The sequence below is a fragment of the Arvicanthis niloticus genome, chromosome 24 (genome assembly GCF_011762505.2).
Source record: "Arvicanthis niloticus isolate mArvNil1 chromosome 24, mArvNil1.pat.X, whole genome shotgun sequence".
Lineage (NCBI taxonomy): Eukaryota > Metazoa > Chordata > Mammalia > Rodentia > Muridae > Arvicanthis > Arvicanthis niloticus.
Window position 1 is genome coordinate 14,614,373 of NC_133432.1, and position 13,434 is coordinate 14,627,806.

Genomic DNA, 13,434 nt, shown 5'->3' on the forward strand with positions numbered 1-13,434 from the left:
AGGTGTGGTACACCTTTAATCCAAATCCAGGAAGATCTCTGTTCGAGGTCAATTTGGCCTACAGATTGAGTCCTGGACAGTCAAGGCTACAGAGAAACCCTGCCTCAGGGACGGGGGTGGGGTGGGGAGAAAATCAGTCTCAAGTAGCCCAGGTTAGTCCTGAACTTGTTCTCCCAACTACTAAATTAAAAGCTAATGAGTCACTAGCCAGCTGGAATCCCCTTATTTATATCCCCTTTCTGTCTTTCTTTCCCCCTTTCCCCCACCTCGTCTTTCTCCTTCTCTTTCTCCTTCTTTCTCTCCCCTCCCTTTACCCCTTCCTGACTTTTGGAGACAGGATCTTTGTAGAGCCCTTGAACTCTTGGTGTCACCAGGCCAGCTGCTTACATTTTCCCAGGTGAATACGAGACTGCAAATCAGCCCCATGTATCCCCCCTGCCACTCCATCACCGACGCCGTCACCTCCTGTGGTGTCACCCACTACTCCCCATCACTGACACAGTCACCTTCATTATGGCTGTAGAAACTGCGTCCCACCTGCCTTCACTTCCTCTCATTGGCCTCTGAGATTCAACTGCCACTGAGAAATTAACGTTGTTCTGTCCTGTGGATTGAACCCAGGGCCTTGTGTATTCTTGGCCAGGGCTACCACTGAGCTGGGGTGAGGAGTGTGCCATACCTTTTCTTCCAGCCTTTCCCTCCTTCTCTTCTCCCTCCTCTTCCTCTCTGTTTTCTCCCCTTCTCTCCTCTCCCTCTTCCTCCCTTCCTCCCCTCTTCCCCTCCCCTCTTCTCCCTCTTCTTCCTCCTCCTCTCCTCTCCCCTCTCCTTTATTCTGAAACAGGATCTCTCTAAATTGCACAGATTATCTGTCTTTGACTTCTGAGGTGTATCTCTCCTGAGCAGATCTTGAATCTGTGGTCTTCCTGCCTACCGGTTCTCAAGAGCTGGAATTACAGACTCGCTGTGACCAGCAAGGCTCAGATATTACAATCTTCTTTCCTTTTTCACCCAGTGGCCTTGCTAACTCCATCTAGTCTGTGAAAGTGCAGGCAGAGCACACATGGTTGAAAAAAAAATCTGTTTGGCGTGGTCTGTTTGTTCGTTATACAGTGCTGGGGAACTGAACCCAACACTTGCTCCGAGTAGGCAAATGCTCTAAATGCTCTACCCCTGAGCTACATCCCCAGAGGGATGTTGAGGCAGAGTCGCACCTTATAGCTCAGGCTGCCTCAGCTTCCTGAGTTCTGCTGCTACAAGCCTGAGCCACCATGCCTGGCTGGCTCACAGGTTTTTTTTTTTTTTTTAATAGATTTAAATTGTTTTTTGAAACCTACATTTTTGTTATGTCTTGGTTTTGTTTGAGACAGGGTTTCTCTGTGTAGCTCTGGCTGTCCTGGAACTCACTCTGTAGATCAGGCTGGCCTTGAACTCACAGAGATCTGCCTGCCTCTGGCATCAGAGTGCTTGGATTAAAGGTATGTGCCACCTCTGCCTGCCTCACATTTCTGTCTTTTTGTATTTTATCATTTTGCTTTTGTTTGTTAATAGCATCTCTTAGCCGGGTGGTGGTGGCGCAAGCCTTTAATCCCAGCACTTGGGAGGCAGAGACAGGCTGATTTCTGAGTTCAAGGCTAGCCTGGTCTACAGAGTGAGTTCTAGGACAGCCAGTGCTACACAGAGAAGCCCTGTCTTGAAAAAAAAAAATAAAAGACAGCATCTCTTTTTGTAGTTCAAGCTGGCCTGGAACCCACTGTACCACTCACTGTATGGACCAGGGTGGCCTCAAACTCATGGTAATCTTCTTCCTAGCTCAGATCCCTAAGTACTGGGGTTGTAGGCCTGAACTACAGCTCCTAGCTCCCACCTTCTCATAGAAAATTGGCAGATCTGCCTCGCTAGGCTAGTGGTCCCACATGACAACAGCCCTCCGGAGAGCAGCAGTCAGTAAGTAAGTCGGTCCACCTTCTCAGGATGGTACCTGCCTGGTCTCTGGAGCTTTTCAAGTTCGTTATCTCTGCTCTGGGCTGGAGTTCTCATTTCTTGGATTAATCACCAGGTTCTTTGTGGCTGGTTCCCTGTCAACTCTTTCTCTTCCATAGCATTCTTCTGCTGCTTTTCTTCTTGTTAGTCCTTTTATTATTATTTTTTTAAACATCCGGACCATAGTTTTCCCTCCCTCCTCTCCTCCAAGTCCCTCCCCAACCTCCCCTCTCCCCCCCCCCCATCTACTCCCTCATTGGCCTTATAACTTCTAATAGACAAGTGTATTCACCAAAACATTTGAATCCAGTTCCCTCTGGAAGCTTTTTGAAGGCAAATTCTTATGTGCTTGTCAGATGGGGCACAGAATAAAGATCCTATAGGTGATTTTTAAAGGATTTGTTCAGTTTTATCTTATGTGTATGTCTGAGTATATGTGTGTGCACCACTTTCATTCAGGAGCTGACTGAGATCTGAGAAAACTATCGGGTCCCCTGGAACTGGAGTCAGCACTTTTTGCTCTTGTAAAGGATCCTGATTCAGTTCCCAGTACCCATACTGGGAGGTGTCACATCTTCCTCTAAATCCAGCTTCAGGACTTCTAACACCTCTAGCCTCCTCTGGCACCTGCAGCCATGGGTACACACCCACACAGAGACACAGAGACACACATACAATTAAAAATAATTTTTTACAATGAATATGTAGAAGAGGGCATGGAGGTACACTCTCCTCCTCTCAGCATTCAGGAAGCAGATGCAGATGGATCTCTGTGAGTCTGAGGCCAGCCTGGTCTACAGAGTGAGTTTTAGAACAGCCAGGGCTATATAATGAGACCCTGTCTCAAAAAAAAAAATGTTGAGTGAATGTATCCTTGGGGTGTTCTTCTTGGTACTTCAGGACATCTCAATAGTCACAGGATGTCTGGGGCAGAATATAGCAGGGGAATAGTACAGATACATAACTATCAATAATAAAAAGCAAAATCCAACTTAGGCCATCCTGTGCTTCTACTGCTGTGAAGAGACACCATCACCAAAGCAATTTATAGAAGAAATTCTAGTAGATAAATGTATTCACCAAAACACTTAAATCCAGTTCCCTCTGGGAGCTTCTTGACGAAATCATTTAACTGGGGGACTTGCTTACAGTTTCAAGAGGTGAGTCTGTGGTCATCATGGCAGGGAGTGTGGCAGGCAAGCGGGCATGATTCTGGAAAAGTAGCTGAGAGCTCACATCTCTTCCTTAAGTTCCAGGCAGAGAGAGAGAGAGAGAGAGACAGAGACAGAGAGACAGAGACAGAGACAGAGACAGACACAGACACAGAGAGACAGACACAGAGAGAAACAGAGAGAGGCAGAGAAAGACATGGAAGGAGAAATTGGCTTGGGCTTTTAAAACCTCAAAGCTTTCCCTCAGTGACACACCTCCTCCAAAGAGGACACACCTCCTCCAAAGGGACACACCTCCTCCAAAGAGGACACACCTCCTCCAAAGAGGACACACCTCCTCCAAAGAGGACACACCTCCTAATCCTTCCCAAGCAGTTTCACCAACTTGGAACCAAGCACTTTCATGTTAGCCTAAGTAGACATTCTCATGCAAGCCAACACCACAATAGTGGTAGACACACTAAAAATAGTGGAAAAATTAGTTGAGGGGTCATAGAACAGCATACACGTGGTTTTATTTTATTAGGTATGAATTTAATGGGAGTTAGCAAAATGCAGTTGGTACCTTGGGCCTCTGGGCTCTGGATTACAGAAAGAGAACTGTTAGAATCTCCAGGGCAAGAAAAAAGGAACTAGTTTTTGTTTGTTTGTTTGTTTGTTTGTTTTTAGACAGGGTATCATTATGTAGCCCTGGCTGGACTTGAACCCACCTGCCTCAGCTTCCCAAGTGCTGGTGTTAAAGGCATGAGCCACCATGTGTGGCTGGGAGAATTTAGGAAGCCTTACTGTATAGGAAGCTTTAAGAGATATCACTTCCCTTAACTCCAGAGTCTTCTGCTTTAGGTTACGACTCTTCCACGAACAGTCTACCGCCCCCACACACTCTGGAACACCCACACGCATGCACGCAACATGCAGGATTGTAATGATGCTTTCCTTATGTGTCTCCCCAGAGCCTGTGGAGCCCAACACATGGAGTGGAGAAAACACACAGGCAGTACATTCTAAATAAATGACCAAGTGAGCAAGGGACTGCAGACCCAGCCCGTGTGCACGTGTTGCCCTGGCTGAGAGAAGACCCTACCAGGCAGGAGGAAAGGGCTGAATGATTTGAAACCCGCCAAGCTGGTCTGGAATCAGCCCAGGGCGCACACACCCTTTGGTGCCATCTACTCTCTCGTGCTTTATGAGTTGGCATTCCATTTTGTCCAACAAGGGCAGGAGGTGGGATTCCCAGTAGGGCTTCCTACTAGCAGGTGGTAGGAGGAGGAGAAGTATGAATTCAGAAACCCTGCTTCCCCAAAACTCTTTCCCCAGCCACGGGTAGGAGTGTGTACTGTCAGAGCTTCCCTATTCTGATGTAAGAACTTATCACAAGTGTGGGGACTCAAGTCAGACTCTCATGGCACTGGAGGCCAGAGGGCTGAAATCTAGGTGTCAGCCTTGACTCCATTAGCTCAAGGACAGGTTCTAGTTTTTGCCTCTTCCAACTTCCTTGGCTTATGGCTCCATCCCTCTGTCTCCTGGCTTTCTCTTCCCTGTGTCTGTCTCTATGCCTCTGTCTCTCTTTCTGTGTGTGTGTGTGCATGTCTATGTGTATGTATGTGTGCATGTATATGTGTGTTTATGTGTGTGTGCTTATGTGTGTGCATGTGTATGTGATATGTGCGCTGTGTGAGTGTGTGTTGTGTATGGTGTGTGTACATGTGTGTGTATGTGTGTGTACATGTTTATGTGTGAGTGTGAATATGGTATGTGCATGTCTGTGTGCATGCATGAGTGTGTATATGTGTGTATATGTGTGCATGTATATATGTGTGTTTGTGTGGAGTATGTGGATGTGTGAGTGCATGAGTATGTGCATGTATGTATGTTTTGTGTGTGTGTGGTATGTATGTATTGTGTATGTATATGTATAGGAGAGTGTGTCTGTCTATGCATTCCTGCATGAGTATGTATGTGTATGTTTGTGTGTGTATGTGTGTGCACATATATGTCTATGTATGTGCTGATTGAACCTACAGTTTCATATAAGCTAGGTCAATTATTCTATCACTGAGCTATGGGCCTAGACTCCATTTATCTTTATAAAGATATCTACCATTGGGTGTAAGGTCTAGCTAGTCCAAAAATACCTCATTTAAACAGTTTATTTTTAATCTGTGTGCCTATTTGTGTGTGTGGACACTAACATCCTCATCTTCTGTATGAGAAACAAGGTGTCTTGTTTGTTGCTTTATACACCCAGCCAGCTGGTCTGTGAGAGTCCGGGATTCTCCTGTCTGTTTTCTGTCTCACTGCTGGACTCCCTGGCATTTGTGAGCCTCCTAACGTGTGTGCTGGGAATGAAACTCAGTTCAGATCCTCTGGAGGAGCAGTTTGTACTCTGGTGCCATCTCTCCAGCCCAGTGGTTCTTATTTTTGTTTTTTATACAGAGTCTCTCTATGTAGCTAAGGCTCAGCCTCCTGTGGCTGCGTAATCCTTCAGTACAACAACAAAGGGTCTTTCAAATAGTCATGTTCACTAGCAGTCTGGTTCCACATGAGTCAAGGTTCTAGAAATCAGTAAGGGGAGGAGCTGAAGACACAGGTTCAAGTCTCAGCACCTGCACAGCTGATCACCTCTGTGGGTAACTCTATTTCTAGGGGAGCCAATGATGTCATCAGGCCTCCACCCAGCACAGACATAAATGCAGGCAAAACACCCACACAAATTTTAAAAATATCAGGGCATGGATGCATATTTTAAGAGAGACTATTATAGTGTAGTGTCTCTTCAATGTGAGTGTTTGAGTCCCAGGGCTCCTTTATACTCAAGTATTTCAAAACACCTCTCTGTAGGGAAGAATTACTGACAAGATTTAAGGTTTATGGTTTATTAATTTATTTATCTTTTTTTAAAATTGGCTTGTTCCTTCTACATGTGGCTTTGGCCCAGGACTTAAAGCTGGAAGAAAGAAAGTTCTCCTAAGTGGGGAAACAAGAATTGCTTCACAGTGTGACCATGTGTCATCCTGACCTGTGACAGGTTCTGAAGGAAGTTCCCTGCCATTTCAAAATCAACTTTGAAAAATACACACAAAAAAAAAAGAAAGAAAAGAAAAAGAAACCTATTGAAGATGGTTTATTTGAACATCTGAAATGATATAAAGTTTTTAAAGAGAGAAACTCCAGATTTAAGAAGCATATTGATTGAAATCTAATTCAGAGTTCCAAGTGAAAAGCCAAAGACACTGAGGGAAATACGGTTGTTGACGGATAGATCGAGACTATTAAGGAATTATTACTAGTTATGGGTAGATTTAAGTTACATTTAAAGAAAAATTGTTAAATTTTATTTAATTAAACTAATTTATTTATTTTGCAGAGAGGAGTGCATGTCCCTTGACCCACTGTGGTGGTCAGAGGACAACTGGAGGGAGCCAGTTCTCTCATTCCACCTTGTGGGTCATCAGTGTCACCCACTGACCCGTCTTGCTAGGCCTAGAGAATAAGTACTAGAACTGGGCACGATGGCAGAGAGTTTACTTAGTGTGTGCCAGGCTCTGGGTTCCAGATGGCACTGAAATAATAACAGAAAGAGGAGAAAATTGCCACCGAGATAGCTCAGCCAGCAAAGCCTGGAGACCTGGGTTTCATCTTCCCAGACCCATGTGGTAGTAGACCTGACTCCCACAGGTCATTCTCAAACCTCTATACCTGTGCTTTTATGTGAGGTCTCTACATACATACACACATACATACACATACATACATACATACATACATACACATACACACTTACATATACAAACACACACACATACATATACATACACACATGCATACATATACATACATACATACATACATACATACACACACATACACACATACATATACATACACACATGCATACATATACATACACACATACACACACATACATATACATACATACACACATGCACATACACACATACATATACATACATACACACACATGCATACACATGCATACACACATACATATACACACATATACACATGCACATACACACATACATATACATACATACACACACATTCATACACATGCATACACACATACATATACACACATACACACATACATATACATACATATGCATACACACATATATATACATATGCATACACACATACATACATATATACATACATACATACATACATACATACATACATGCAGCCGCCCAGCATCCACAGACAAACTGGGTTCACCTGAAAGGAAGGCTGGAAATGAAAAGGAGACAGAGAGGTGAGAAAAACATGGAGTCAAGGCAAAGTTTCTGATCAAGGCTCCAAGTTTAATATTCAGCACGTTGTATATATAGGGGAAAGCTGGATTATGTTGCAAGGCAAGCTCAGCGGGCAGTCTATTCGTCTAAGTTCCTGCAACCAAAGTGGATGACTCCACCTGTGTCACTAAGGTCCACTGTGGCAAACAAGGTCTATTAAGCCTGCTCAAGGCTGGTGGAGACCACACACACGTATACATACACACATATACATACATATACATACACACATACATACAAATATATACACATACACATACGTATACACATACACACACATGCACATATACATACAAGCATACATAGACACACACACCACCATTTTCTGTAAAAAGCAAATATTCGCTTTTCTTTTTTCATACTAAGGACCTCACTTAGAGCCTTGAGCCTGCCAGGCAAGTGTTCTAACACTGAGTTATGTCTCTTTATTTTTTAGTGTTGAAGCTAGATGTCTTTTGGAAAGTCAGTGTTCTGTTGCTGGGAAGAGATACCATGAGCATGGCAACTCATACAAGAAAGCATTTAAATGGGGCTGGCTTACAGGTTCAGTTTCAGGGGTTTAGTTCATTGTCATCGTGGTGGAGAAGCGTGGCAGCGTGTAGCTGGAGTCGTACCTGAGGTTCCATATTTCCATCTATAGGTAACCGGACAACACTGGCCTGGCGTAGGCTTTTGAAACTTCAAAGCCCACCCCCAGGGACACATTTCCCCCAACAAGGCCACATCTCCAACCAGGCTGCACCTCCCAATCCTTCAAGAAGTACCACTCCCTGATGGCTAAACCTTCAAACAGTGAGCCTATGGAGGCCATTCTTATTCAAGCCATCACACAGGGTGTCACTAAGATGTCCAGGCTGGAACTCACTCTCTATAGCTCAAGCAAGTACTGAGTTTACGATCCTGCATGTCTCATCCCCTAGGTCACTGGAATTACGTACAGACTGGTACTACCAGGTCAGTCGCATGCTCGCTTTTAAAAATGAAATAGCGGGTCATGGTGGCAGTTGTTTGCTTGTATGTCCACTTTGAGACAGGTTCTTGTGTCTTGTTGGCCTAGAACTTACTACATAGACCAGGCTGTTCTCAAATTTGGATACTCCGCCTTTTCCTTACATTCAGGAACCACTGTAATCCGCTTTATATGATCGATATTACATGACATGAATTTCAACTCAATGTTAAAATGCATATTTAGTGTCTGGGGCTGTATCACAGTTGATAGGACACTTGTTTAGCATGCACGAAGCCCCGGGCTGCATCTCTGATACTACATAAACCGCATGTTGTCAGTGTTCTGGGACTATCAATTGAAGAATACAGAGCCATTGTGGAATGAATTTAGGTTTTGCAGCCTCTAGAGAACTGAACCATGACAGCTCCTTTCACTGTTACTCAAAAAGTACCTTTATAGCAAGTCAGCTTCTGCATAGCAAAACTTCTTATCTGACCCAGGGGTTGTTTTGAAAGACTCATCACCTGATCAGTTCTCAGCCAGAGATTTCCTGGTTTCCCTGGCCTGTCTCAGGACTAAGTTATGAAAGGCTCTAAAATTCTTCAAAAGAATAATCCCATAAAATCAGATAACAATCGACAACAAAAGGCTTCTTCAAATCTTAGGTGTCATCACTCCAGATTCACACCAGACATAATGATTCTGCTAAAATTCTGCTATGTGTGGCCCTGTGTATTTGGAATTTAAACACTTGGGAAGTAGAGGCAGGGAAGACCAGGGGTTCAAGCTCACACTAGGCTACATAGTGAGTTTGAGGTCAGTTTGTGAAACATGAGATCTTACCTCAAGAATCATGGAGATGAGCCTGGAGAGAGGACCCAGACAGGTTGAGAGAGTTCATTGTGTTTGCAACAGTTCTCAGCACGCACGTGATGACGCACAAGCACCCATAATTCCCGAGGCTCTGATGTCCTCTTCAGACCTCCAAGTGTACTAGGCACAAATATCCCTGATAAATAAATTGAGTTTTAAAAAAGGTTTGCGTCTCATATATGCAATTTAAAATATGAACTATCAGAATAGGAACTCTGGGGTCCAGGGTTACAGCTCAGTGGTGGGGGACTTATTTATCCTGGGGCGAGGGAACAGGGGATATGGAAGACACATTCTGAATTCTGCCACATAGGTTTAAAGTGAATTCTTTCATGTTTGTGAGATCTTTCTGTCGTTTTAATAATTTATTTTATTTATGTGCTGAGAGGGGATACATTCCCACTGTCACATGTCCTCTTCCTGGGCCTGCACCACATTCCTGAGAAAAGGCCATGTTCCTCCTCCTTCCCCACTTTTTTTCTTCTTCTCCCCCCCCCCCCCCCACCTAAAGGCAGCCTCTGTTCCTTCCCCCTCCCATTTGAGACCTGTCACACAGTGTGACTTTATGGACCTCACTGCATAGATCCAACAGTGAGAGATCACCCTGGAACAGACAGTTGTGAGCTGCCATGTGGGTGCTGGGAATTGAACCCACATTCTCCGGTTCCAGAGATGGCCACTGACGCATCTCTCCAGCCCCTTGTTTTGTTTTGATCTCCTTTTTCCTCTTCCTCCTCCTCCTCCTCTTCTTCCTCCTCCTCCTCCTCCTCTTCCTCCTCCTCCTCCTCCTCCTCCTCCTCCTCCTCCTCCTCCTCCTCCTCCTCCTCCTCCTCCTCCTCCTCCTCTTCTTCTTCTTCTTCTTCTTCTTCTTCTTCTTCTTCTTCTTCTTCTTCCTTCTCCTCCTTCTTCTTCTTTTTTATAAGATTTATCTTATGTATGAGTGCTCTAGTTGCATGTACAACTGCATGCCAGACCCCATTACAGATGGCTGTGAGCCACCATGTGGTTGCTGGGAATTGAACTCAGGACCTGGAAGAGCAGCCAGAGCTCTTAACCCTGAGCCATCTCTCCAGACCTTGGCTTTGAACTTTTACACTTGAAGTTCTGCCTCAGCTCATTAAGGACTGAGATGACAGGCATGTACCAACATGTCCCTCTGGCTGCCAGTCCTCAGCGATCTAGGTCACTTTCTCTCAGGTCCTCTGCAAGAGCAGCTAGTGTTCTTGGCTGTCTTTCTAACCCCACCTCCTGGTTCCTTAGAAATAGTTTGGCTGTGTAATCCAGGCTGGCTTCATCAGATCGCTTGGGTGCTCTATTGAGGCCAGGTTTGACAAGTTTAGAAGCTAGGTGCACCAGGACACAGTTCCCATGGATGAGAGGAGGAGTCCCAGGCCTGGGTCTGAGGCATCCCAGGGACCCAGGGGAGACCAAAATGAGAAAGGCACAAGCTGTCCAATGAATTATCCAGTGGTCAGTGGCCAGGACTAAGCCCCAGCAGACATGATATACCTGGTACCAGGATTTTCAAAAGAAGCCAAGAGGGCAGGAAACTATGCCTCACTCAGGGAAATGGTCAGACTAAGAGAAGTATTTAAGCCGAGTTAGAGCAAGAACTCGCCAGTTGTCTGTGTTGGATGGAGTCTCCAGCCATCAGTGGACTGGAAGGCAGAGCTGTTGCAGGTATAGTGGGAAGGTGGGAATCCTGATGTGGTTAGACACCCTCCGAGTCAGCACCAGAGAAATTATGTCATGCAACAAATATGGTGTAAAGAGGTTTATTGTGGGAAGGAAGAGGAGTGAGGACTTGGGGGAAGAGATATTGGTAAACAGATGGACATGTAGACAGACAGACAGGAAGCCGGCTGGCAGTCCTTTTTATCTGCAGCTCATAGTTGGCACAGCTGGGAGCAGCTTGCCTGTACACCGACAACCAGACTCAGGATGTAAACCTGTAAGCAGAGATCCTGAACCATCTCACTGCCCCTCCAGCCTTGAACTTTTTTTTTTAAACTAAGTAGCTTGTAGTGAGAATTGTAGTTCCCAAAAAAACAAAACAAACAAACAAAAAAACCCCAGTTATGTTATGTGAACATATTTTTGTCTTTACCCCAGATGTGGCCGCTGCTTTAGGTTGTCCACAGCAGCTGACTACTTGCCTTGTGAGTGCTTTGGGAGGGGCCTGATCTCTTGCCAGCTGCAGATAAGTTTAATTCTGAGGAGTCTTGAGATGGTCTAAACAGGAGAGCCCCAAGAGATCCACCTGCAGTAGCTGCTCCCTCTGTTGCTGCTGCTGGCTAGTCCTTCTGCTGCGTTTATTATTTCTGGTTTACTGGACTGCTGGATATCCTGAGGACGATGAGGATTGGCCTTGTTCCCGAGGAAGTACGTCTCTACTCAGTAGGAAGTAGCATACAGAGGTTCATGCCCATTTCCCCTGTAACCTTCTTTCTCTCCTACCTAGTGTTGGGGGGGGGGGCGTTGGAAGGGATTAGGGATAAGGGTTGGAAGGGAGGTAGAAATAAAAGAGCCCAAACAAAGTAGCTCCCCCCAAATTATGCCTATAACACCTTGCGACAATTTTGTAAGATTTTAATAGGGGCCTTTGATGAACTGTAAGAAGAATCTCAATAAAGTCTCTCCTGGCTTTGTGTTCCTCAGATCCAGAGATCTCACGGGCTAAGCAAAGGTGGTTTCCAGGCCTGCCAGCTCCTGATAACAGGGTGTTATCTTTCTAAATTGATCTTCAGCATGGAATATGCGTGGGCCTCTTGCGGCCGAACTGGTTGAATCCCTCGTCAGTCCTGTATTGCTAGAATAGCAGATGACCTTATTAAAGAGTTAATTTTTGGAGGAGCTAAACAGGTTGGTTTTCTTTAGCCCCTGAGGAGCTGCCCCCTTCCCTCCCTCTTCAGTTCCTAATCCTGCTCACTTTGCACAGGGTTCTGGGATCAGGAGCTAGACAAATGGCACATCCGTATGCTGTGGCTGTCACCTCAGTATCCTGTGCCCTTCTTCTGGTATTTACATCCTGTCTAAAGTTTAGGAAGATAGGTTTCCATGAATCAAGGATAACCTGGTCTACAAGCCAGCCAGGGCTACAAAGTGAGACCCTGTCTCAAAACAGAAAGCTGTTGAAGTAAAACAGACCTCTCCAGAGAGGATGGACGGCCAAAAGGCAACCAGCAAATCTCCAGACCCACAGGATGGCTCCTCGGTCAAAGTGCACGCCCGCCATCGATTGTGAAAAATCTGAGTTTGGGAGGAGAGGAGAGACTTCAGATTTGTCCTCTGACTGTCACATGTGTGCCCTGACATGTATGCCCCACCCCCAGCTCCCTCCCAAACAAACAGAAATGTAATAAAAACTATTTTCAAGCTGGGTGGAAGTGGCACACGCCTTTTAACCCCAGCACTGGGGAGACAGAGGGAGGTGGATCTCCTAGTTCAAGGCCAGCCTGGTTAACAAAGTGAGTTTTAGGACATCCCAGGATAAACAAAACAAAGGGGTTGGGGATTTAGCTCAGTGGTAGAGCGCTTGCCTAGCAAGTGCAAGGCCTTGGGTTCTGTCCTCAGCTCTGAAAAACAAAAACAAACGAAACAAAATTCAAATGACATCCATATTACCACAGTTGGTGATGAACCAGTCAAAAGGAAACACGTGACTTATTGCTGGCAGGAACACGTGACTTAGTGCTGGCAGAAACACATGACTTAGTGCTAAGTGGAAGGATAAAGCCTGTGATTTCTGGAGACTCTGGACTTCATCATGCTGTATCACATGCCAGTTACAAAGCCCTGAGAGTCCGTTCTGATTCTCATCAATAGGAGACTTCTCAGAAAGGAGTGTCACCACAGCCCCTTCCTGCAGGCTTCGGGTGACTGGCTGATCATGCGCCATCACTTCCCCTTCTTCAGCCAGGCCTTCATCACCTGACTCTGGACATGCTTAGTATGTCCAGAAACCCATCAGGTTGTAGAGGCTACAGGACAGTAAGCTCCAGGAATCTGCCTGTTTCTGCCTCTGCATCCTTGATATTACAAGAATACATGGACCCAGCTTAGTTCTGGGAAACAAACTCAGGCCCTCAGACTTGCAGGGTAAGCAGTTTTTACAGACTGAGATGTCTCTCCAGCCTCT